Source organism: Pinus tabuliformis, chromosome 7, assembly GCF_031772625.1.
Source record: "Pinus tabuliformis cultivar Carrire ecotype Pingquan chromosome 7, CPIR1, whole genome shotgun sequence".
Lineage (NCBI taxonomy): Eukaryota > Viridiplantae > Streptophyta > Pinopsida > Pinales > Pinaceae > Pinus > Pinus tabuliformis.
Window position 1 is genome coordinate 844,268,403 of NC_142293.1, and position 26,742 is coordinate 844,295,144.

The window sequence follows — 26,742 nt, forward strand, 5'->3', positions numbered from 1 at the left end:
CATTTTCTTCTGCAATTGCCTGCAACGTGTCCATAATTATGGCATATAAATCATTCAACATTATTGATTAGAGGAGTGAATTGATTAATATTTCTATGATTAGGAGAAAATTATTTTCTTGGATGTTGATCTGGTTAAATTCTTATATCTTTAACAAGAATTTCAGATTTCGTATTGTTATCCTCCAAGATCCTTTCACTAGTTTGTGAACTAGATTCTGTTTTTACAGTTTCATGAAAACCAAGACAAGATTTAATGGAAGGAGACCTTTGACTACTAAGAATGTTATCCAAAATCTTAGCACTATATTGAAATCTCAAATGTTTATCATTTTCTTCTAATTTTCCTTTTAGAATGTTTACCTCGACCTCTATTCTTTGGTATTGTTCTTCCTTTTCTAGAGAATTCTTCCTCATTCCTTCCCTAACCTTTCTTCCTTATTCAAATTGCTCCTTTAATTTGATAATTTCTTCCTTCATCTGATTCTCTTGTTCTTCAAATACTTGAAGAAGCTCTTAATTTCGTGTGTTTGAATTTTCAAGGTATGCTCTTAGAGAGACAAACTCAGCTTCAAGTCCTTCACAATATTGTTTAAATTCTACTGCAGAACTTACCGATTTAACATGATCCCCATCATCACATGCCTGCAACATATCCATAAGATTGTTAATCCTTTTAAAAGAAAATTTAAGTTTTCTTCTAATATTAAGAACTTCCTCTAACCTGTCTTCCTCTGAATCAGTAACTCCATCTGCTATAACAAAGGTTGTTTCATCATCATACTCATCCTTTGACACATATTTAGAAATAATATTACCTAATGCTTGTCTTGATGAACAATTTTTCTTTGATTTACCTTCATCAATGACCTGTATATTATCCCATGCTTCCTTTGTAGTTTCATAGTGCATAACCTCTCCTAATGTTGATTAAAGTATGTTACCGATGATTTCATTTAATGCAACATTATTCTTTTGTAATTATTCATTCAATGGAGGAGTTTTAGTGCAATCATTTCATACTAAATTCTAGACATCAAATCCTAGATTTATTAATTGTGACTTCATCTTTGTTTTCCATTATTGATAGTTATCATCACTTAGCATAAACATACCTTTATTGTCCATGGTTTCTAACTTTCCTTGTTCTTCTACTGCAAATTTTTCTTGACCCATGAATGCAGATATTGGTCTATCGTTAGATGCATCATTATCATTAATCTCCTAAATTGACTTCTTCCTTTGATTTTGTTTCTTCTTTTTCTTCTTTCCCATCGTTCCTAATCCACTTCAAGCGGTTAAGCTTCAACTGAAGTGACCTGGCTCTGATTCCAATTGTTGGGAAAAAAACTGAGAGGCGGGTGTGAATCAATATTTTAAACTATATTTAAACTTTTCTTTTCATATTTTGATTTCCATACGCTTCCATCATTCATGCAACCAGCATATGTATGTGATTTTAGTAAAGGAAAACATCATATATCAAGTTAACTAACTTTTCATGTATCTCATCATCTCATCTTTAACAAGTGCATCATTACTTCATTATTCATTAATCAAATAATAATCATGAACAGTAAGAAGCAAATAGATCATCAACACACAAGAAACATATGAACACCAGGATTTTAGGTGGAAACCCAATGTGGGAGAAAAGCATCGTTGTCGTCATCTTTGTCTTCTTTTATTATAAAGAAAAACTTTTACAATTTTTTACTGGCACAAATGCATACCGGTACACGGGAACCCACCTGCAGAAGGTTACATCCTTCTCTCATTATCCAATACCCACTGGAAGGGAGATCCAACACCCTAATCTCGTTTACTGTGTCCTACTGGGAGGGAGCACCTACCCCTGTATAATTCACCATCTACTACTAGAAGGAAGCTTTGAATCCTTCACTGAAGACTCAAACCCACAACACCTCTTATGGATCATGTTTCATAATCTTTCATACTGGATCCACTTGACTCAAAAAATCAAACCTATAGGGAGATCCAACACCCTAATCGTGTTTACTGTCTCCTACTGGGAGGGAGCACCTACCCCCTGTATAATTCACCATCTACTGCTAGAAGGAAGCTTTAAATCCCTCACTGAAGGCTCAAACCCGCAGCACCTCTTATGGATCATGTTTCATAATCTTTCATACTGGATCCACCTGACTCAAAAAATCAAACTTGTAGGCCACTTTTCATCATATTTTCATATTGGACCCACTTCCATCATTAAGCCCAAACCAAATAATAATTCTAAAACCAAATACTAAACCAACACTAGAACATCATCAAACCAATCATTGAATCTCAACCATTTATTGCAACCAAATTAAACCAATCATAACCAGATCATACCAATGCATAAACATTAAACCATACATTGTTCATTATCACATAAACACAGTGTTGTAACTGCAAACCCTGATCAACTATACATCATAATGTATACGCTATTGTTCTGAATCATACCCACATATGTACGCACTTCCCCTGAAGAAGATCTGCATACAGATCTCAAATCACTGACTACTAAGATTTCTGTCAAGCTAAATCACTGGGTCAGTCACTAAATACTGAATCATAACAGATACATCAATACTAACTTACTAAAAACCCAATCATAATGTTGCACCATCACTGATCAATATACCAAGTCTTATTTAACCTAATCAATAGTTTCAAACACATATTATCATGATAGAGACATCATCGATAAACAACAAAAACATAACAGAACTGATCAAATATCATCAACAAGTCATACTGCAAAACCATAGCATATGTACGTGACTTTCATGAAGTGTACCAGCATATGTACATGCTTTCCATTCATAACACCTGTTAGCGCTTGAAATTTCACCTCAGGCTGAGAAAGGTAAACTCCAAGGCAACATCAAACCACTTAGCCTCGTAGCTAGCCCTACGGGGCAGGAGAGGGCTCTCTCCGGTCAATCTCAGTAAAGATCTTCAATGGGCGAGATGACCAATAGGAAAACACTGATTTTAGGCTAGTAAACTGATCAAGAGGTTTAAATTTGGGATTTTTTAAAGTTTTGGTGGAAAATTGGGGAATGGCAATTTCGGGTGCGGGGATTGGACACAGTTTTCGCAGGGGGTTCTTTGGGGCGAGGTAGGAAACAGTATTGATGCCTTTGATAGAGATGGATGGATGAGAATGACCGATGAGGAGTTAAGGAGAGCAAGCAATAACCTTGAATTCCCCTTAAACAGTTGAAAACATTGATATTAAGCAAACTTAAAAGCAGAGCATGACAGTCATGAATTCTACTTTAACACTTCATTTGCCTAATTTGCAGAAGGAAAAGTAAGGAAATGATTCACATAACACACTTACAAATACAAAGAGAAACACACCATCAATACATGTGACCACAAGAATCCCAAAAAGGACTGCAAAACCCTGGTCTTCCTTTGCCAAAAATTGCAGAGATACAGTGAATAATACAATAAGAGCTTCTCCCTCAAGAGTCCAACCATGAAAATGAGCTAGAGAGTACATAATATAGATCATCTAACATATTTCCCTGCCTCTAGGGGTCAAGCTCACTATCCTAGGAGCTGTTTCAACCAATTCTAAACTAAGCACTGAAAACTAGGCAATCAAAACAACTTGCCTCTATAAACTAGGAAACCAATTCATTCGTTTAATTTTCACCTATCTCATGAATGAATCTTCCAGAAGAGATACATAAGTGTAAAAAGTGTCATAAATTTACATCATTTACAAAAAAAAGGATAAAAATCAACTCCAAAAAGTCAAACACAGTCAAAACTACGTTTTGTTGAGCTGTAGGCTGAAATCCTGAGCAATTTGCCTGACGGCTCGCGCGCCAAATCCTGACGGGTCGCGCGCCTGTGAGAGCACTTTTGGGGCACTTTCAGGTGTCCAAATGAGGTAAGAGTATGCTTGTTGGAAAGTTCTGTGAGTCTACTTTCCAACCCAACTAGAATTTCTGAATTTGGTTGTCATTTGCCCCTCCAAAATGGAAATCTCCCAAGACTACTTTCTGTGTGTCAAAAATGTGGCAGAAAGTCATTTTTTGCTTGTTTTTTGACTTTCTGGAGGCCCAAAACTTCATAAAATCTCTTGGCAATGGGTGAGCATGTGTAACTTTTCATGCCAAATCCAGAAATGCTGGGTTTTCCCAGAACGGAGTAGCCAAATGAAAGGGTCGCGCGGGGGGTGAGACCCGTTGAGGGGACAAAACCTGTTTTTTTGCCTGAAAAAACCAAAATGACCCAAAATGCTCAAAATTTCTTGGAATTTGTGCTGGGGCTGAGCTATTTAGTGCCATGCTCCTTCAAGGAAGCCTCGGCCAAGATGTGGAGGGGGTCGGACCTTTTTCTTCATTTTTGTGCTTTGGCCAACCGCCTTTGGAGCACTTTCATCTTCGCCTTGCACACGTGCATCCGTGCCCAATAATGATTCTTCATGTTTCTAAGCAATTTCTTATCTTGGTTGGCCTTGGCCAACAACCTCTCCCAATGAGCATTGACCCGGAGAAGCATAGCCTCTCGCTCAAAAATCTGTTGTTTCAACTGTTCGAGATGCTGTTTCAAGGGGACAAATAGCACAAGGGAAATGTTAGGGAAGGGAGACTTTGAAGGGAAATTGGGAAAAACATATGAAATAGGGAGTTAAGGGAAGGAATCATGATATATACCCCATCACATATTTATGATTTGCAAAGGTTTTATGAGAGGTAGGGTTTAGGTTTAGTTTCTTGATTTTTAGGGATAGGGGTAAGGTTTAGGGCTTTTGGTATTTTTTGGTAGGGAGAATGAGTAAAATGATGAGGGAGGTGGAAATAGGATGTAGGGAAAAAGTGGGGGTGAAAAGGATAACCTTGAAAACAACAAGACAAACCCTAGCTCAACCAACACTTTGACCTTCTTGAGCAAATATGCATTGGATTCATTATTTCAAAATAATGGCTTTAAACAACATTCTCATGCTTTTCAAGCTTTGGCAAACAATGTATTTTCATAAGGAGAGGCCTACCTGCAACCTTGAAGCAATCTGGGGTTATTTAGCAGCTTACTGGCGAAATTTGGCGGAGGAATTCCCAACGGGTCGCGCGCACTGCCCAACGGGTCGCGCGCCCTCAACGGGTCGCGCCTGTGTAATTTTTACACTGCTGGAGGTGCCCTGACGGGTCGCGCGCCTTCAACGGGTCACGCACCAGTCTTGACGGGTCGCGCGCCTTTGCAGGAGGCTTTTGGAGGCCTTTCGAGTGTCGGAATCGGGTGCAAGATAGCTCGTTGGGAAGGTCTTTAAGTCTAATTTCCAACCCAACTAGAATATTTCAATTTGGAGTTCATTTTCCCTGTCAAAAATCAAATCTCCCAAGACTGGTCAAAAAGTGCCAAATGAGGCTGCCTCAAGGAAGAGTGCTGTTGCAGTCAACTTTTGAACGCCTTCCTCAACCCCAAATTTAGCTCATGATAGCTCATTCGAAATATATTTGTGTCTAGTTATCAATTTACTCATAAAGAAAATCATTTGGCCAACCAATCTAGGAGAAAACTTGATTTTCCCAAGGTCACTTCAGAGGTGTCTTTGATTCTTCTGAGGCAACGGTATTCTTGACATTTCTCTCAAACCAGGACACCTGTGAAAAAAGTGAAGGAGGTTTTTCTTCTTTGGCGTGTTATGGACAAAAACCTCTCTCAGTGTCCCAAAATTCATCTTTTATTTCTCTAAAACATCTTTTGAGTGAAACTTATCCCGATGTGTGAAACAAGGAATTCTGTCGAAATGAAGCGAAATGAAGGGGATAGGGGGCTTCTAAATTCTTGAGGAAATTTTTGGGAGTAGGGAGGGATGTTAGGAAGCAGGGGAAAGTGGACTATCAGAGAGTGAGTGAGGGGAAGGAGTCCAAAAGGGAAAAACACAGGCCAAACCTAGAAAATTGCCAAGTTGCAGCTAGAAACTAGGGTTTGTGCGAAAATGAGGAATTTGGGGGATCTCAGTGATGGAAAGTGTTTGATAAGGTACATGAAGGATAGGGGAAGGTGTATCAACATCTGGATACAAGTTTTTCTAATGATTTGACCATTCAAGAAAAATTAGCTTTCAAAACCCTAGGAGAGGGAAATGACCTTGCCTGGGCGCAACTGAAGCATGAACAAGATGTAAAATGACTCATTAGACATTGACATGATAGTGAAAACCCTATGAATGATGATAAACTCAGCTGAATAGTGACATAGATTGACATTTGGGCAACTTTGCAAAGAGTGAGAGCCAACCCTAGACCTAATGCCTAGTGACCAAATATTGCTTGAAGACTCACTGAAATAACAAAATTTGACCTTGACACTTCAAAATCACTTTGTAAGAGCACATTTGATCACTGGAGGAAGGCTGGAAAGACTGACACTAACATTGGCTCCAATGGGGATGGTAGCTCCTTGGAGGTGCCAAGAACCTCAGACCTCTGGGAAAGCAGACCAGTGTCTTATCTATTGGGCAATGGAGTCAAAAACTCAAACTACAATGCATGACTGAAAACCGACACAAACTAACTTAACAACAAGACTGAAAATTGACTCACAAAGGACTCATGACTCAACTAAAAACTGACTCGATACTTAAACACAATCGACCAACTGAAAATGATGCTCAAAGGGAACTTATTCATCAAAACCTACTCTAACAGTTTCATTCATCACCTGATCAAGTGAAATGAAACAACCAATGCAACCAAGTAAGTATCCCATCTGATGTTCGAATTTTCCGCAAGTTCTCACTTATGAACAACAAGAGAGAACTACTGAAAGGCAACTCCCATGACAACTTGGAAACAGATCCGTTGAATGATATGGATTCACTATCCGCCTCCAAAAACATTGCATAAGGATCTTGAAGTTCATGCACACTGGGACTTAGCTCATCCAATGGATTACTTCTCTTCTTCTCATACCATGAATGCACACTTTGATCTGAGCCTTGTGACGAGACCTCTGCTGAAAATGACAAAGAAACCGGCTGCCGGATCAAATTCATATCAGCACATGTTTCAAGCTCACATGTAGTTAATGGAGAAAGACTTTGACTGCAAACCTCATCCAAAAAATCAGCTATTGGATCATGAAAAACCTGAAAAGACTGCTGCAATGTATCCATTGAAAATGTATGAAATCCTTCTAGCTGTTCATCTTTTTCTTGAGAGATTTTATGAAGATTCTGCCTTATAAATTGAAATGCTTCGAAACAAAAGGGTATAGAATCTTCCTGCATCATCAAATCATGTATTTCATCTTCCACAGCTTCATCTGTAATCTACCCTTCAATTTCATTTGGTGGCTGCAAATCTGATGCTACAGGCTGCTCAAGAATTTTGTTATCTGTCTCATCCTCAACATTAACATTGAGAGATTACGGATTTGTTATAGGCTGTTCATTTGAAGATCTACTATGCAATCTACCCTTCAAAAACTGAAATGATTCAAAACAGAATGGTACGGAGTCACCTTGAATCATTAAATCATGTGTGTGCACTTCCAAGTCTTCAGCCGCAACTTGACAATCAATGGCTTTCGGGGGTTGCAAATCTAAATATGAGAAGTCTTGAACAAAATTTCCATTGCTCTCAAATTGATTCAAATCAAGACTTGTTGACATTTGATTTCTGATTACATGGTAGTTATCTCTGATGAATTGAAACGAATCAAAACAAAAAGGCAAAGATCCTTCACTTACTTCAAACTTTGATGCACTTTCCTCATCATTGTCATAGCTGATATGTGATGGCTGAACATTGTTTTCAAACTGCTGAAAATGAACTTCCTCCTCCCACAAACTAGCTGCTGATTTGTCTGCAAGATTAGCTTCTGTTTGGAGAACATAATCATCATCATACTGATCATACTGAGGCAAATCATCACTATAAAACACATCATCAATCATACATGTCATATCAATAGACCTCTCCTCGCCAAGGTGATCTAAAAAACAATCATTACCAGATCTATGACAACTAGGATAAGAAACAAAATGTTTTGGAGCGGCCATTTGTTCTTCTTCAATCAGCGAGCCATGGGCTTGAACATCATAATCATTTCTCGTGTTGATCTTTTCCATCATCTTTTCCACTGCACTTACCAAAATATCGAGCTTCACCTCTAGAGATGTTGATTCGGCCGGATCTATGTTTTTCATCTCTTCTTCTTTCAACCTTGCCCTTCGGATCAGTAGATGAGCCTCTACATTTACTGCATTGTTTTGCATCTCGTGAAGTGTTGCAATAGTCCTTTCTCTCAGCTGAAACTCCATTTCTGGATCAAAGGCACCCGGATAGTGCAAGAGAGCAGATCTAGGAGAAGGTCTTATATCAACTGGCATCGAATAATAAACTTGGTTAAATCTGGTTGAAAACTGTTGTATTGTCTCCCCTGGAAATCTTTTCAGCTGGTTATACTCTTCTACAATCAAGAAAAGGTTCTGCCCGATCATCCACCTGTCGAGAAAAACTTTGACAAACTGCTGGAAATCTGAAATGCTTGCATCAGGCAGGGTTTTGAACCAACTCTTGACTTTGGCTTGCAAAGAAAGAGCAAAAAGCCTAATACTAACATCTTCATCATCAACTTCAAAAAGATCTAAAAAAGTCTCAACATTCTGCACATGTTGCTCAGCGTTGACATTCTTACTTTCACCATCGAACCTCGGCAAGTATAGATCATAATTTTTGGGGAAAGGATGGAGAACAGAGGATAAAACAAGAGGTTTATACCGATCTGGAATTTTACAAGGTGTAGGGGTATGTACAGTAGGTATAGAATTAGTCTTGGTCTCTTGATATTCATCAATTTGAAGATGGTCATCACAAAATTCGGAAAAAGGATCTTGATCAAGCTCAAAGGCATGCAAATCTTTGGTATTCACAATCTTCAGAGGGAAAGAACCAACTGCATGCTGAGGATCTCTTCTCAAATACAATATACTTTGCAAAGCCTTCTTGACATTCTTGGGAAAAGAGAAGAAATAATTTATGACAAAGAACAAAATGTCTTGGATGAAATTCCAACTTGAGTACCTGATCTTTCCATATTGTCCTTTCATGTTTTTGCTGCTCGGGATCATCCTCCAGTGGAGTCTTTGGATCTGATCTCGAAAATGATTTAGAGTCGCCAAGTGAATGATTTCAGCCTTTCAAGTGTCTAATCGTTGTCCACTATCAACAATCAGATCTGAACTTGATACATGTACTGGGGTAAAATGCAAATGAAGTGTTGTATTCACAAGCTCACGGAGATGGACTGAAGCAGCGTTTATCTACTTCCGCTTATGCAAAGCAAAAGCGTTTCGAAGGCTACCTGGCATAACTTCAGGCTCCATCTAAGACACTTGAAACAAACACATCAATCCAAAACAATTGTTTGTTCTCCCCAGTATGGTCGCCAGTATGTTAGCGCTTGAAATTTCACCTCAGGTTGAGAAAGGTAAACTCCAAGGCAACATCAAACCACTTAGCCTCGTAGCTAGCCCTACGGGGCAGGAGAGGGCTCTCTCCGGTCAATCTCAGTAAATATCTTCAATGGGAGAGATGACCAATAGAAAAACACTAATTTTAGGCTAGTAAACTGATCAAGAGGTTTAAATTTGGGATTTTTTAAAGTTTTGGTGGAAAATTGGGGAATGGCAATTTCGGGTGCGGGGATTGGACACAGTTTTCGTAGGGGGTTCTTTGGGGCGAGGTAGGAAACAGTATTGATGCCTTTGATAGAGATGGATGGATGAGAATGACCGATGAGGAGTTAAATAGAGCAAGCAATAACCTTGAATTCCCCTTAAACAGTTGAAAACATTGATATTAAGCAAACTTAAAAGCAGAGCATGACAGTCATGAATTCTACTTTAACACTTCATTTGCCTAATTTGCAGAAGGAAAAGTAAGGAAATGATTCACATAACACACTTACAAGTACAAAGAGAAACACACCATCAATACATGTGACCACAAGAATCCCAAAAAGGACTGCAAAACCCTGGTCTTCCTTTGCCAAAAATTGCAGAGATACAGTGAATAATACAATAAGAGCTTCTCCCTCAAGAGTCCAACCATGAAAATGTGCAAGAGAGTACATAATATAGATCATATAACATCTTTCCCTATCTCTAGGGGTCGATCTCACTATCCTAGGAGTTGTTTCAACCAATTCTAAACTAAGCACTGAAAACTAGGCAGTCAAAACAACTTGCCTCTATAAACTAGGAAACCAATCCATTCATTTAATTTTCACCTATCTCATGAATGAATCTTCCAGAAGAGATACATAAGTGTAAAAAGTGTCATAAATTTACATCATTTACAATAAGAAGGATAAAAATCAACTCCAGAAAGTCAAACACAGTCAAAACTGCGTTTTGTTGAGCTGTAGGCTGAAACCCTGAGCAATTTGCCTGACGGGTCGCGCGCCAAATCCTGACGGGTCGCGTGCCTTTGAGAGCACTTTTAGGGCACTTTCATGTGTCCAAATGAGGCAAGAGTAGGCTTGTTGGAAAGATCTGTGAGTCTACTTTCCAACCCAAATGGAATTTCTAAATTTGTTTGTCATTTTCCCCTCCAAAATTGCAATCTCCCAAGACTGCTTTCTGTGCGTCAAAAATGTGGCAGAAAGTCATTTTTTTCTTGTTTTTTGACTTTCTGGAGGCCCAAAACTTCATAAACTCTCTTGGCAATGGGTGAGCATGTGTAACGTTTCATGCAAAATCCAGAAATGCTGAGTTTTCCCGGAACGGAGTAGCCAAATGAAAGGGTCGCGTGGGGGGTGAGACCCGTTGAGGGGACAAAACCTGTTTTTTTGCCTGAAAAAACCAAAATGACCCAAAATGTTCAAAATTTCTTGGAATTTGTGCTGGGGCTGAGCTATTTAGTGCCATTCTCCTTCAAGGAATCCTCGGTCAAGATGTGGAGTGGGTCGGGCCTTTTTCTTCGTTTTTGTGCTTTGGCCAACCGCCTTTGGAGCACTTTCATCTTCGCCTTGCACACGTGCATCCGTGCCCAATAATGATTCTTCATGTTTCTAAGAAATTTCTTATCTTGGTTGGCCTTCGCCAACATCCTCTCCCAATGAGCATTGACCCAGAGAAGCATAGCCTCTCGCTCAAAAATCTGTTGTTTCAACTGTTCGAGATGCTGTTTCAAGGGGACAAATAGCACAAGGGAAATGTTAGGGAAGGGAGACTTTGAAGGGAAATTGGGAAAAACATATGAAATAGGGAGTTAAGGTAAGGAATCATGATATATACCCCATCACATATTTATGATTTGGAAAGGTTTTATGAGAGGTATGGTTTAGGTTTAGTTTCTTGATTTTTAGGGATAGGGGTAAGGTTTAGGGCTTTTGGTATTTTTTGGTAGGGAGAATGAGTGAAATGATGAGGGAGGTGGAAATAGGATGTAGGGAAAAAGTGGGGGTGAAAAGGATAACCTTGAAAACAACAAGACAAACCCTAGCTCAACCAACCCTTTGACCTTCTTGAGCAAATATGCATTGGATTCATTATTTCAAAATAATGGCTTTAAACAACATTCTCATGCTTTTCAAGCTTTGGCAAACAATGTATTTTCATAAGGAGAGGCCTACCTGCAACCTTGAAGCAATCCGAGGTTATTTAGCAGCTTACTGGCAAAATTTGGCGGAGGAATTCCCAACGGGTCGCACGCACTGCCCAACGGGTCCCGCGCCCTCAACGGGTCGCGCCTGTGTAATTTTTACACTGCTGGAGGTGCCCTGACGGGTCGCGCGCCTTCAACGGGTCGCGCACCAGTCTTGACGGGTCGCGCGCTTTTGCAGGAGGATTTTGGAGGCCTTCCTAGTGTTGGAATCGGGTGCAAGATAGCTCGTTGGAAAGGTATTTAAGTCTACTTTCCAACCCAACTAGAATTTTGCAATTTTGAGTTCATTTACCCTGTCAAAAATCAAATCTCCCAAGACTGGTCAAAAAGTGCCAAATGAGGCTGCCTCAAGGAAGAGTGCTGTTGCAGTCAACTTTTGAATGCCTTACTCAACCCCAAATTTAGCTCATGATAGCTCATTCGAAATATCTTTGTGTCTAGTTATCAATTTACCCATCAAGAAAATCATTTGGCCAACCACGCTAGGAGAAAACTTGATTTTCCCAAGGTCACTTCAGAGGTGTCTTTGATTCTCCTGAGGCAACGGTATTCTTGACGTTTCCCTCAAACCATGACACCTGTACAAAAAGTGAAGGATTTTTTTCTTCTTTGGCATGTTGTGGACAAAAACCTCTTTCAATTTCCCAAAATTCATCTTTGATTTCTCTAAAACATCTTTTGAGTGAAACTTATCCCGATGTGTGAAACAAGGAATTCTGTCGAAATGAAGCGAAATGAAGGGGATAGGGGGCTTCTAAATTCTTGAGGAAATTTTTGGGAGTAGGGAGGGATGTTAGGAAGCAGGGGAAAGTGGAATATCAGAGATTGAGCGAGGGGAAGGAGTCCAAAAGGGAAAAACATAGGCCAAACCTAGAAAATTGCCAGGTTGCAGCTAGAAACTAGGGTTTGTGCGAAAATGAGGAATTTGGGGGATCTCAGTGATGGAAAGTGTTTGATAAGGTACTTGAAGGATAGAGGAAGGTGTATGAACATCTGGATACAAGTTTTGCTAATGATTTGACCATTCAAGAGAAACTAGCTTTCAAAACCCTAGGAGAGGGAAATGACCTTGCCTGGGCGCAACTGAAGCATGAACAAGATCTAAAATGACTCATTAGACATTGACATGATAGTGAAAACCCTATGAATGATGATAAACTCAGCTGAAGAGTGACATATATTGGCATTTGGGAAACTTTGCAAAGAGTGAGAGCCAACCCTAGACCTAATGCCTAGTGACCAAATTTTGCTTGAAGACTCACTGAAATAACAAAATTTGACCTTGACACTTCAAAATCACTTTGTAAGAGCACATTTGATCACTGGAGGAAGGCTGGAAATACTGAAACTAACAACACCCATGCACAAATCTACACAAACTGAAAAACACTTCGCATAATATATATGCAACTACCCAGAAGCAAATCCGCGTATGTACGCGACTAACCTGAGTAAAACCATCGTACAGATCTGAAATCACTAAATTATAATTTTGTTGCGTAACACAACATGTTTTAAACTAAATTCTCAACATATACACTATTATTGTCACACATCATCATAGACATATCAAACCATAAACAGATTAAGAAATATGTATTCATTTCAGATCTATAAAATCTTATCCATATCCATGTTCCCTGGTGCACACCTATTTCATATAAAATCATTCATAAACATTCCATTATTTGCACCCCTAACACTTTGATCTCCATCTCCTTATATAGAATTAGCCTTAGCCAATACCTTAGGCCAATCCCTTAGTAATGTCATTGGCATTCTTTGACGAGATCAAATAATCGTTGATGCATTTTCAAGTGGTCCATTTGCAGCCTAGGCCATGAGGGCACCCTCTCCACAAGTACCTAGGGCCTCTAGAGAAATATCTGGCTTAACAGCTGAAACATTTAGAGAGTTGAGCCTCCTGAAAATGTGAACAGATGTTACATGTCCCAGAGCACCTTTAGGACCTAGGACATTGGTCCACTTTTGTTATAGACATTTTTTGGCACTACAACCCCAATCATAAATGTCCATAAAACAAGGGCTCTTAAGTCCCTGAAAGTGTTGTTCCAACCTCTAAAAGAACAAGGTCAACTGATTACATCTTCTCCCAGAAGTTCTCCATGAAAAACTGCTCAGAACTGGTCAAAACTAGACCATCTCACCTGCCCCATGGTCAAAGTGCGCTGCATCCCACCTAAATACACACAGTAGGTACGATGCATCTTGAAAAGCCCTTCTATGGGGTGCGATGGGCGAGAGTGGACAAATGGCAGGGTCAATCTGCAAGGTGGAGGATCATGGAATCTTCTAGAAACTTCTCCTGTGACACTTGCCTCTCTGCATTCGCCCAAGGATGAATAAGAGATCATCAATCTCCAAGTGGAATCAAGAACTATCAGAGAGACACTAATCAACTCTCAAAAGCTGACTCGCCCCCCTTGCAAACATCTATATATGGATCCCTCATCCCAGAGATCCAGAGGCTGGAATTTTGTATCTTGTAAGGAAGTGCTGCTAGTTTCTTGGTGCAATATCATAGTGTTGGGTGATCTAAGCTTTTCTTGAGGTGAAGAAGGGCTTTCTTGCTGAGAGGATGATGCTGGGTCAGAACAATTGGTTGTAATCCTCTTTGTTCTTTCTTGATTATCAATAAAGATATTCAAATTTTCCTCCACATTCTTGTATGATTGATGTTATGTGCATTTGTGTGGTCAATATATATTTGGTCCTATATTGTTTATGATAATAGATCTATGTTCTTGGATAGTGTTATGCTGCTTTGATTCTACAGGTGCTCTGTGAAGCTGGGTACACAAGGAAGTGAGTAACAAAGATCTATCAGAAGGGAGAGGCATCAAACAAGGAACCAAGCGCAAGACAGAGGTTGGTCTCCTTATTCCCCTCTTATCTATTTCTCATAAAGGAAAACGAAAGTAGTTTTAGTTTGTTTGTTTCTAAGGTAGCTACCAGCCTTAGTGGGACTAGTAGCTCTGCATAGACACAAGTTTTCCCGATAACAACTTTGACCTAGCATAGAGGCTTTCTTCATGATGACACAAATGTGCCCCTAGGCTAGCCTTGACAGAACTTGATGTAAAAAAGTTGATTTAGATCCCAGATGAGGATGGTCTCCCTATTAGAAATGTAGCAATAAAGGCTAAATTTGACTTGTGCCTTAGTCAAGTTTAGTAATTTTATTTTCCACATCAGCAGTATGAATTGGATTACAGTTAACATGTGTGACATGGCTTTATCTACTACATTACTCAATAAATTCAAGTTATAGGCTAGAAGTAGAGCTTTCCATGTATTGACTGATAAAATTTAGCAATATAGTTCAATTATTTTCAGTTCGACTTAGTTAACTAAGCTCAAGTACCTAGTCGAGCCATTTGAAGGTCAGTTGAGTAGTAGAACTGTTGTTAACTCAGTGATCTCTTAGTTAAACTAGTCAATCAGCTAAAAATAGCTCAGACATGCATGGAATTCGAATTGTGTAGCTGGAGTGGAGGAAAACACACATTATAATTATCAATTATATATTGGCTGAGTGTACATGCTTGGTAGTTAAGTAATTGAAACATTCCTTGGGAATTGCACAGAAAATAAGAGAAAGCCCCTATATGTTAGGAGTTAATTTCCTCCGTGATTGTGCAAGGAAATAGGATCTAGTTGGGGCCTTGAATTGGCTAAGTGTTGGCCAGATCAGGAAAATTAGCAGGAGAACAAGTTTACAGTGCAGGGTGTGCTTTAGGATCGAAGCAAGACATTGCAATAGTTTCTCATTCTCATCTAATTAATGAAAATAAGCGGAGGGGTTTTTACCAGTTGGGTTCCCCTGTAAAATCATTATGTTCTTGTTGTGTTTTAATGGTTGCATGTCATTACATGTGTTTCTAAATTATGATTTCCATTCCGCATAATAGTAGAGGAAATTTGTAATCTCTTTATTTCAGTTCGATTTCATTAGTAGTAGAAAATTTCTATTAATTTCTACATAGTATCACAGCAAAAATCACACTAGAAACTAGTCTAGAGAGCCTCTCCTTCATATATTTCAATTTGCAAATTCAGTGAAGTAGTATTTTTTTCATGTGGGAAATTGTATTTCAATGGATTGAGATTGGAGAATCCCCTTGAGAGAACCTCAAATTTCATATCTTGGAAGGACGTGATGGAATCAGTGCTCGATGATAATGTTGTGTTGGAGTACACCAAAACTGACATTCCAAAGCCAGCAATATTGTATGCACATTATTTATCCCAGTGCAAGAAGGATACCACAAAAGTCAGGACGATCATCCTGGAGGATGTGAGAGACCACATAGTCTCAAATTTACATGGCAAGGAGACTCCATTTGCTAGGTCAAAGACCCTCACTAAGCTATTCGAAAATAGTAGTGATGCCAAGAAATTTGCATTGAGGGGAAAGATCATAAACATCCACATGAAAAAAGGAGAAACCATTCCACATTACCTCTTCAAGTTCGCTCAGTGTCGAGATGAGCTTGGAGGAGTTGGAGAAAATATTCCCTCTTCAGAAATTGTGAGCCTAGCTCTCTTAGGCCTTCCAAAATCTTAGCCAAGCTACCAAGACTTTATAAATGTAAGGGACAAATTACCAAACTGGGAGAGATTATGCTCTGATATGGTGCAAGAAGAAATTTGGCAGAACACTGGAGATGGAGTAACATCCAAATCTGAGGAGGAAGAAAATTTTTCCTTGGTTAGGAAGGGAAAGAAAGGCAAGGGAAAGAAGTCCCAAAGAAAACTAGAGTCTAGCGAGAACAATGGAAAGAAGAAGAATCTAAGCAAGATAAAATGCTTTCACTACAATGAATTCAAGGACTATGCAACAAAGTGTCTACAAAAGAAGCCTAACAATAAGCCTTCATGAGGAGAAAGAGGTGAAGCACTTGCCTCACAATTTGAATTAGAATTCACCTTGATTTCATGCATAGCTAGCATTGTGATGGGGAATGTATGGTATCTAGATTCAAGTGCTCGTTCCATATGACTAGTTGCAAAGAATTGTTCAGTAGACTAGAGGAGAATGATCCCCAAATGCACATAGAACTTAGGGATTGTGGGTGGTATAGTACCAAAGGAATTGGTATTGTAACCTTTAAGAGGGAGTCAGGCTCCTATATTCATCTAAAAGATGTTATGTATGTGCATGGGATGAAGAAGAAGGTGATCTCTATAGTTGTATTAGAGGATGGTGGTTATGATGATAGTTTTAGTAAGGGGAAAGCCTTTAAGAGACATGTAGCTATGGGTGATCCAGGTAGCTCTAGAGACCCTCATAGGTCAAAGAGGGCTTATAATAACTCAAAATTCAAAGTGGTCATATTTCTCTCGAACTAATAATAGATTGAAGTGATCGTCGCCCTGATTCCATCGGTGCAAACATTACTCAAATCCGAGTTTGTATGAAAAAGATAGAGCCAGTCAAAGTTTTGGTCAAAGTTGGACAAGTGGTACATTTAATGATCCTACAAATTGACCAAGACCCGGTCAATGGGATTCGGCCACCAAGCGGGTGAAATTGTTGCCTACTTAATTTTCCCAATGACCCTTATTTTCGGCAAATTGAAAAATAACTATCAGTATTAAGTAAAACAAAAAGAATTTAAAAAAAGGGCGGGGTGGGCCTGCCAACCCTACCACCCCAATGGTCTGTATATCATATTACATGCCACCATATAACCGAAACCATTAGGATTCGAACCCACGACCAGGGTGTCCACCGGGCCCACCCACGTAGTGGTTCCACTAATATTAAACCAAATCACAATGTAACCGTCGATGGAGAAAGCGTTAAATGAATACATTAGAAAAAATGTAACCACCGATGAAAAAAGGTTAACAAGGTTAACAATGCGCCAATTTTGGAAGGGGTGGGATTTGATCCCCTGACCCCCTATTAACAAACCACCCAACTTATCCATTGAACCAACAGCTCATCATTGGTAAATCTGCTGACGTTTTAATATATAAACTCGTCCTTTAATTCGACCAAGGGAGAGTGAGAACCGAATGGAAGAGCGCCCAGCGGATTTGAGGAGCGGAGTGTGGAATTGCGAGCTAGCGGAACCATGACCTGTACAAAACCGTAATTTGCAGTTTCAAGGAAGAATCATGATGGCATGTTTTTTGAGACAAATTTGTAGAGAATATTTCTTGATGCAGAGAGGAATCTAAAATATTCCCTAGGAGGTAAAAATTCATTTTATCAAAATGATATCAAGTTTACAGTCATTTTTCTCAGATTTTTGCAGGGAATGCGATGGTGAAGTCAGATTCACCATCTAAGTAGTAGATTTGTAGGCACCCCACAGAAGAGAATCTTGATGAATCTTTAGATTCCCTTGGAGGTTTAAATTCGCCAGAATCAGAATGCAACCAACTTTATACTCAAACGTCTCAGAATTTCACAAGGATTATGATGGAGATATCAAGATTTTTTTCTAAGGAACAGATCTTCAATCAGCCCATGGAGCATAATCTTTGGAGAATCATGGGAAATCTAAAAGATTCTCAAAGGCCCAGAATTTGATTGTGTCAGAATCTGACGAATTGGTAGTCTATTTTACACTACTCGACGCCTGAAATTCAGTGGTGCCATTAGTTTTTGCAGCTGAGCCTTTGATTTTTCGGCCATTTTCATAAGTGAATGTACATGAAGTAGTCATGTTATGTTTCCTTTCATTATTGTTGAGATGATGTATTATTCTTGATATCTTTGTGTGATACTATGTCGAGGGATCTCTATTGCCACATTATGTGAGATTTCATTAGGTTTTTCATGTTATGTATTTTTGTTGAGATCCCTGTGTAACTTGTTGAGGGCATACTCGTTGCCACATTATGTGAGATCTTGTTAGTTTGTCATGCTGAAGGAAGCCCATTTTGAGTGATATTTCTTGTAGGGAAAATGTCTCGTGTAGAGACAAGCCACTCTTGTTGAGGGCATGTGACCTTGTTATGACAAAGGATAGTCCATGTACATCATCATCATTTCTAGCATTATATGAAGTGGCCTCCACCATCTTGACACCGGGCCCGAAGACGTAGCCCACACTGGGTGAACTTCGTTATCAAATGTATCGTGTTCTTGATTCATTGATCGTCATTATGTTTCCTCTTGTCTAAGAATGCACATGTGGTTCTTTTATGCTCATTTAAATGCAATTCTAACAAAATGACAGAAGTAAAAGATCTTGGATGACTCTGGTAGCTGAAGGAACCCAGATCACCGAGAAAGTGACACAGATTGGAGTTTGAGTGAATAATCTCTACAAACTTGAGGTGGAAGCTTGCGCTACACTAAGTAGAAAGGCCTAAAATGTGTAGAGTTGAGATGTTGGAGAACTCTGGCACATGTGCATGTGACACTTACCCCATGGGGCCTTAAACAACATGCAACAGATTACTGTCGGTCTACTGAAATAACCCTTGAATAGAATGATGTCTACAAGGGATGTATACTGGGGAAATATGTCAAACCCACTTTCCAGGGCTGAGATAAGAGATCTGGAGAAATCTTGGAGTGAGTCCACTTTAATATATGTGGACCATTTTCTACAGCCTCTATAGAAAAACATAAGTATTATGTGATTTTTTTTTATGAATTTTCTAGGAAATGTTGGATCTTCTTCATGCAGAAGAAGGATGAACTTTTATCAAAATTTGTTGAATCCAAAGCATTGGTTGAAAAGGAGACTGGTCAGGAATTGAAATCCCTAAGAAGTGATAATGGAGGAGAATATGTTTCTAGCACCTTCAAGGAATTTTTTTCCAAAGAGGATATTAGAAGAGAACTAATAGTACCCCATAACCCACAGAAAAATGGGGTGGTTGAAAGGAAGAACAAAAGCATAGTGGGTGCAACAAGATCCATGTTGCATGATTAGGGTTTTCCATTACATCTATGGGTAGAAGCATGCAACACCACATTTTATTTGCAGAACAGAATCTCTCATAGAATACTTGGCATGATCACACCTGAAGAAATTATCTCTGGGAGGAAGTCAAATGTATCTCAATTTAGAATTTTTGGAGCTACTATGTATTTCAAGTCTCTAAGGAAAGCAAGAAGAAGCTTGAACATATAGTTGAGATGGGATCCTTTGTAGATTACACAAAGACACCACATAACTATAGGTTGCATTTTCCCTCAAACAAGGTGACAATAATGAGGAGAGATGTCAAATTTGATGATGATAAGGCTATGATATTCTCTCTAAAGAGAGAGTTGAGTATCCCACTAGAGGAGGAGCCTCATGCAGAGCTTCAGGATGTTGTGGAGCTGCCACACGTAGAGGAGCAGATAGGAGGTCAAGTGGAGACACCCACTCAACTAGAATCTTCCAAAGAAGGGAGGAAAATAACCATAAAATTTGAAAAATTGGTATAGGATGCACAGAAGCATGTGGGAGCTCCTACATCTGTGCGCAAGTAGAGGAGGTCACCAGATAAGTACACTAGGTATATGGCTCCCGTGACATAACTCATTGAGACAAAGCCTTCTTCATTTGAGGAAGCAGTTTCTCAACTAATGTGGGTTGATGCCATGGTGGAGGAGTATGACTCCATCATGAAGAGAAGTGTATGGGAGGTGGTGTTGAGACTAGAGAATAAGTCAGTGTTTGGTTCCAAATGGATCTACAAATTGAAGCACACAATTGATGGGAGCATCGAGAAGTACATGGCTAGATTTGTGGCCAAAGGCTTCTCTAAGGTAGAGGGAGTGGACTATGAAGAAACGTCTTCCTCAGTGGAAAGATATTCCTCCATCAAAACCATTCTAGCATTAGCTTCACAGATGGGGTGGAAGATCAATCAGATGGATGTGAAGACTACCTTTCTCAATGGTGTTGTTTAGGAATAAATTTACATAGATAAGCTAGAGGAATTTAAGACATATGATAAAGAGACACATGTCTAGACTCAAGAGAGCCCTATATGGTCTCAAGCAGGTGCCCCGAGCATGGTACACTCGGATTCATACATATCTCAATGGATTTGGCTTCACCAAGAGTGAGGCAAATGCCAACCTCTACCACATTGTGGTAGATGGAAAGTTTCTTATCTTGGTTTTGTATGTTGATGACTTGATACTTACATGGGATGAGCAGTTGATCCACTCTTTCACAAAGGACCTTGTGATAGAATTTGAGATGAAGGACATGGGATTCATGCATTAGTTCCTTAGACTGGAAGTATCGCAGGGTGATGGTAAGTTTCTTGTGAGTCAAAGGAAGTATGCCTCTGAAATACTTCAAATATTTCACGTGGAGAATTGTAAGCCTATGGACACACCTCTAGCTACAAACTAGAGGAAGGAGAGTGCTTGGGGAGGAGAGGTAGTAGATGCTACCATCTACATATAGCTTGTGGGATCCTTGATGTATCTGGTTAACACAAGACCCGATATATGCTATGAAGTTAATCAATTGATTCAAGCCATGGTGAATCCTACCAATTTGTATTGGAAGGTAGGAAATCATGTGTTGAGGTACCTCAGAGGCATAACCAAGTATGTGCTATGGTACAGGAGGATAGAGGGAGTGAATCTCCAAGGCTTTACTGACACAGATTGGGTAGGGAGTCCATCAGACACGAAAAGTACTTCAAGTGCTATCTTCAATGTTAGGTTTGCATATTTCCTAGTACAGTAGGAAATAGAGGTATATGGCACTCAGCTCAGCAGAGGCTGAATACATGGCTCCAAGCCACGCGGCATGTGAAGCCATATGGATGAGGAAAATACTTGTGGATATTTCCAGTCAACATATGGATCTGATAGTGATTTATTATGATAATCATAGTTGTATTAAACTCTCTAAGAATTCATTATTTCATGACATGTCCAAGAACATTTATATCAGGGACCATCGCTTGTCGGATTATGTGCATAGGAGAATCATGATGCTACAATACATTCCAACTGAGGAGCAGGATGCAGATATCTTGACAAAGGCATTGTTAAGAGGAAAATTCGAATTCCACAGGTGTAGGGTAGGGGTGGTTGAAAATCCCTTTCTTGCTAAGAGGGAGTGTTTGAAATGTAGAAATAAATGCTAAATTTGACTTGTTCCGTTTTCAAATTTAGTAATTCAATTTTCCACATCAGGAGGATGACTTGGATTGCAGTTAACTTGTGTGCCATGGGTTTGTCTACTAGTTTACTCAATAAATTTGAGTTATATGCTAGAAGTAGAGTTTCACATCTAGTGATTGCTAAAATTTAGCAATCTAATTCAGATATTTTTAGTTTGACTTAGTTAATTGAGCTCAAGTACCTAGTTGAGTCAATTGAAGGTTAGTTGAGTAGTAGAAATATTGTTAACTCTGCGGTCTCTCAATTAAACTAGTCAATTAGCTAAAAATAGCGCAGACATGCATAGAATTCGAATTGCGTAGCTGGAGTGGAGGAAAAGGCACATTGTAATTATCAATTGTATACTAGTTGATTGTACAGGTTTGGCAGTTAAGAAGGTGAATCACTCATTGGGAATTGTGTAAGAAAATAGGAGAAAATTCCTATCTACTAGGAGCTAATTTCCTTTAGTATTGCGCAAGAAAATAGGAGCTAATTGGTGCCTTGAATTGGCTAAGACTTGGCCAGAGCAGGACATTCAGCAAGAGAATAGGTTTACAGTTCAGGGTGTGCTTCGAGATAAAAGCAAGATATTATAATAGTTTCTCATTCTCATCTGATTAATGCAAAGCAGTGAAGGGGTTTTTACCAGTTCAGTTTCCCTATAAAATCATTGTTTTCTTGTGGTGTTTTGATGTTTGCATGTCATTTCATGTGTTTCTAAATTGTGATTTCCATTCTGTAGAATAGTAGAGGAAAGTTGTAATCTCTTCATTTCAGTTCGATTTCATCAGTAGTATAAAATTTCTATTAATTTCTACACTCCCATTGAGATACTAGGGAGGGTTTATTCCACGTAGAGAAACCCTAATTCTAGATAGAGGTGGCCTCATTTTGATAGTTGGAACCCATGGAAACCACATGATGGCACACTAGCTACACTTGGGTCCCCAGATGAGGATTTGAGGTGGATTTTAGGGAATTTCCTCAAATTTAGGATTTGAGGTGCGTCTTTATAGGGTATAAGGATGGTTTAAAAGGTTATAAGCTTTGGAACCCAAAAACAAGGAAAGGTGTGTATAGCCAAGATGTGGTGTTTAGAGAGGTGAAAGGTGTTATTAAACATGAAGTCCTAACAAAGGAACCTGAGAAGATAGAGTTTGAGCTAAGGAGGAAAAATCAGACTCTACAACAGAAGAGGAATCAGAAGATGGAGAGCCGCAAACTCCAGTTGTGAGAAGATCAATTTGAGAAAGAAGGCAGCCAGAAAGGTATAGTCCATCTGCTTTCTATTCAAGTTTTTCTTTATATATTACTAATGATGATCCAGAAACTGTGAGAGAAGCATTAGATTCAGAGGATGGAAAACTGTAGAAAGAGGCCATGGTTGATGAAATGGCATCTTTGCACAAAAATGAGGCTTGGGATCTAGTAGATTTGTTGGCTGGAAGGAAACCCATTGGAAAAAAATGGGTGTTTAAGAAGAAGATGGATGTAGAAGGCAAGGTGGAGAAATAAAAAGCTTGGTTGGTAGCATAAGGTTATTCCCGTATGGATGTGAAGACAACATTTCTTCACGGGGATCTGGATGAAGAGATCTACATGAAGCAACTTGAAGACTTTGCAATGAAGGGTAAGAAAGAACTATTATTGAAGTTAAAAAATTCTTTGTATGGGTTAAAATAGCCACCAATGATGTGGTATCAAAAATTTGATATATTTATACGGGGATTTAGCTTCACCAGAAGCAAAGAAGATCATTATGTTTATTTTAAATTAATTGGTGACCGTGTTATTTGTTTGTTCTTGTATGTGGATGATATGTTGTTGGTTGGAAATGACAAAGAAATTATACAAGATTTAGAGAACCATTTGTCCTCTAAATTCGACATGAAATGTCATGGTGCTGCAAACTATATTTTGCGCATGGAAATTAAACGAGATCGGGCAACAAGGAAGTTTTGGTTAAACCAGAGGAAGTATGTCGAAATAATATTGTAAAGGTTTAATATGTAGGATAGTAAACCGGTGAAGGTTCCTATTCCTATAGGTGTAAAGTTATCTACTGAACAGTGTCCCAAGGCACAAGAAGAAGAAGAGGACATGTCCCGTGTTCCATATGCAAGTGCAGCCGGTAGCCTGATGTATGCAATTTATATACTAGACCATACATTGCACATGCAGTGGGAGTATTGGGCATGTTTATGTCAAAATTAGGGAAGGAGCATTGGACAGCACTGAAGTAGGGTTTCAGGTATTTTCATGGCACTAGTGATTATGGTTTGTGCTACCAAGGAAGACCAAGATTGGATAGTGTTTTGGACATTTGTGGCTTTGTTGATGCAGACTGGTTTGGAGATCTAGATCAAAGAAGATCTACAAGTGGGTATGTGTTTAACCTATTTGGAGGTGCAGTTAGTTGGATGAGTAAGAGACAGTGTGTAGTGGCACTTTCAACTATAGAAGCAGAATACATAGCAGCCACTCATGCAAGTAAGGAAGTAGTTTGGTTGCAGAGATTGTGTTCAAGTATGGGGTTAGTACAGTGGGCTATAAGAATATAATATGATAGCCAAAGTGAAATTTTCTTGGAAAAGAACCCTACTTATCATTCAAAAACAAAGAAAAATGATATTCAGTATCACTTTGTGAGAGATATGGTTGAGGATAAAAATGCATTGTTGGTAAAGGTGGATACTTTGAAGAATACTATAGATGCATTGACAAATTATGTGAGCACTAAGAAGTTATCTTGGTGTAGAGAGACAATGGGAATTGTAGGGTTGGACGAATGACTAAGCTCTCCTGTGGGTCCCTATGGAAAGAAAACAACAAGTAGGAGAATGTTGGCTGTGTGTTATATTATTTCCACAACTAACCCATGTGTGGCAGGGTCATGGGGGGGCGAAAGTGTCCCCCTGTACATTGCTTTGGCTGCAGCAAGGGAGGTGGTTGCCCCCCTAGCAGGGGGGTATGTAGGGGGGCAGTAGCCCCCTTGCATGGGGTCTAGGGAAACATCCTGGAAATACTTTTCTGGACCCTATATTAGGTGGGCAGACCTACCTATGGCTCTGTGCATGGATTTCAAACAAGGTTTTAGACATGATGGTTTTCTGTCCATGGTATTTGGTAGATCGGGTAAAAGGAACTATGGTTATGTTCTAATCTGGGGTTTATGGATGCTTCGGCATGTATATATACGTATTGTAACATTAAAAGGAATATAATGAAAAATTAATCTGGTAGTCCAGGTTTTTGGATCTAGAGGAAAATCTCTATGTATATATGTTTTATGTTTTATGCTCTCGCCATTGTCTATTTTTCTATTTTTTTATAATACTTATGTAGGTAATTTCTGTACAGGGTTAAAACCTACAAAAAATGACTTTTTTCTTATGGAGAAGTGATATTTTGTCGATTATTTTCTTAGGGAGACCTTATATTTCTTTGGAGATTTCATTTTGTAACAATAAAGGATTCGTTCATGCATTTTCGTGTATGTATTCTATGCATTTTCTTGTATTTATTATATGCATTTTCATGTAATTATATCTACTCACCTGATGACTTCATTGGAATAATGAAGCCCTAATTCTTCAATGAGCTTCAAATATTCAATGCTTGTAGGGTGAAGCAAGCATGTTTTAAGGCATTTTGAATTCACCTTGGAAACTCTCCATATATTTTTTATGCAAGAATCAAGGTGATGGCTACTTGGGGTATGGCTGATATGTTCTCTGCTTTGGATGTCAGGGATATTAATGGATAATGAATCGTTGGGATAGAGATGCTATGATAATTGCCCTGAAGTTTGATGGTGATCCATATTTAACAATTCATCACATAACAAGATTCACCAATTATCCTTCAAAGGTCAATATGGTTCATCAGGATACCCTCATGAAGTTATTCATTAATTCTCTTAGGATTGATCAATGTGAATGGGTTAAGAATTCCTGTGAACCTAGAAGCATCCCATCTATGAAGGTTTTCATTGAAAATTTTCTTATGGATTGGGGGTCAGTGTTCCAAAGTGATGAATATTTTCGATGAAGTTTGACCATAGCTCTCCAATGGGAATTTCATCTCTCTGAAGATGTAGGAGTTGAATATTTTCTAGGTTCTGGAACCACAGAAAGTAGGTTGAAGCGGTACGAGTAGTTCCATACCCAGCAACGAAGGCAAAAGCAAAAGTAGAAGACCTCGTTGGTTAAGCAAGTGATCTAGATCGTAAAAGTTGTACAAGCCCATATAAGACATGACTAGATAAGACCGTAGTTTACCCTGCCTCGTTGATGGATCCCGGAATGTCTAACTCACTATGTCCTTACTTGCCTCACCTCACAAGGGTACATAAGAACATCATTTTCATCCAATAGAATACTTCTCCCATGATCATCAATTCAATCACATTAAATGGAATCCTAATCATTCCATTGATCAAAGAAATTGGGGTTTTGATAAAGAGGAATGCCATGAGAAAGAGGAGGAATCCCCTTTGGATAATAAATATGAATGTGCCAAAATTTATCTTGAAGATGACCTAGGAATGGAGCATGGTTGGGAAAATGTTGAATTTAATACCTTGGTAAGTGGAATTGAGGAAAATTCCATACTTTTCATGGACGTTAAGTTTAATGATGCATTTTTTGACGACCTTGCAAAAGGGTGACCCCATGAATTCCATAGAGATTGAAATTTGTTATTTCCTGCATATCAAAGAAGGGAAGTGGGATATGAGTAGCCATAATTTTTTACAAGGATCTAATTTACAATACTGATGATGATGTAGACAATGAACTTGTCCTCCAATTCACTTCATATAATTGGGAATATATGATTGTTGATGTATTCAATCCATCCTTAGATCTCCTTGTTGTCATCCCTCGGTCACATTCAGGTCGCATAAATTTTGAACATGATGAGCTAGCATTGGTTGGACCTTTTGAATTTGATTTGTGATGAGCAGCTTGAGTTTTCAAAT